Source organism: Pterocles gutturalis, unplaced genomic scaffold (genome assembly GCF_000699245.1).
Source record: "Pterocles gutturalis isolate BGI_N339 unplaced genomic scaffold, ASM69924v1 scaffold16017, whole genome shotgun sequence".
Classification (NCBI taxonomy): domain Eukaryota; kingdom Metazoa; phylum Chordata; class Aves; order Pterocliformes; family Pteroclidae; genus Pterocles; species Pterocles gutturalis.
Window position 1 is genome coordinate 940 of NW_010110526.1, and position 955 is coordinate 1,894.

The following is a 955-nucleotide window of genomic DNA, read 5'->3' on the forward strand; positions in this document are numbered from 1 at the left end:
GAGCCCCGGCTTTACCCCTCTATCGTGCCTGAATTAAGGGTACATTTTTATGAAAGTTTTATGGGAAGATTTTAATTTGCGATTTTTTTTGGAGAGAACTCTATGAAACTCCATGAAAATAATCTAGCCTTTAATAGAAAAGTGGCTTTTTGAAATGCAGCTGAACGTGAATGGAAGGAGTTAGGATTTATTCTAAAATGGAAATAATATTTCTATACCGTTAAAAAAAAAAATAAAGCAGGTTAAAGAGAGGAGCTGCACATAATGAGTCAAGGAAATCCATGCGCTGTCCCTTTAACTACCGAACATCTGATTCCCTCATCTGGCAGATGGTCTCTGAGCACAGATTTGCATTCATTGTCTTGAAATCTGTTTTCGTGTTGGTGTTATAGATTTCAGAGGCAGATCTCTACACAGATCAGAATACAAAAGGGCCAGGGGGAAAATATCACCAAGGCAGAGTGGTTTTAAAAAAATCAAATGCAGACGCAGGTATCGTCCTGGTTCACAGTGGGCTGGGCTGAGCTCCAGTTCCCTTTAATGGGAAATTTTGCCTGCATAGGATGTTATAAAAAGTTTTAAGGCTAGACCTGACAGCTCGCATATAGTGAGAACTTCAGGCTCTCCTGGGTGCATTGCAGTCTCTCTCACTCGCTTTTGCTCGTGCAGGCAGTCTTTCCATACAAAGCCCCCAAAGGCATTGCGACCTCGACCCATTTCGTTCCTTATGAGCACTTTTTTTTTAATTATTTTTTAAATGTCGCGCCTGAAAGCAAACCAGCCAACTACCTGTGCGATTGTTTTATTATTACAGTATGGAACAGATTTAGAGACTGCTGCTTTTAGCACAGTTCAGTTGTTAGGTGGCAGAACCGTTTGGTGTGGGGCTGACAGTATGACATTACATTAAAACGTGCCGGATTAGGTGCCCGGACTCCTGCGGCAGCGGGGCCGA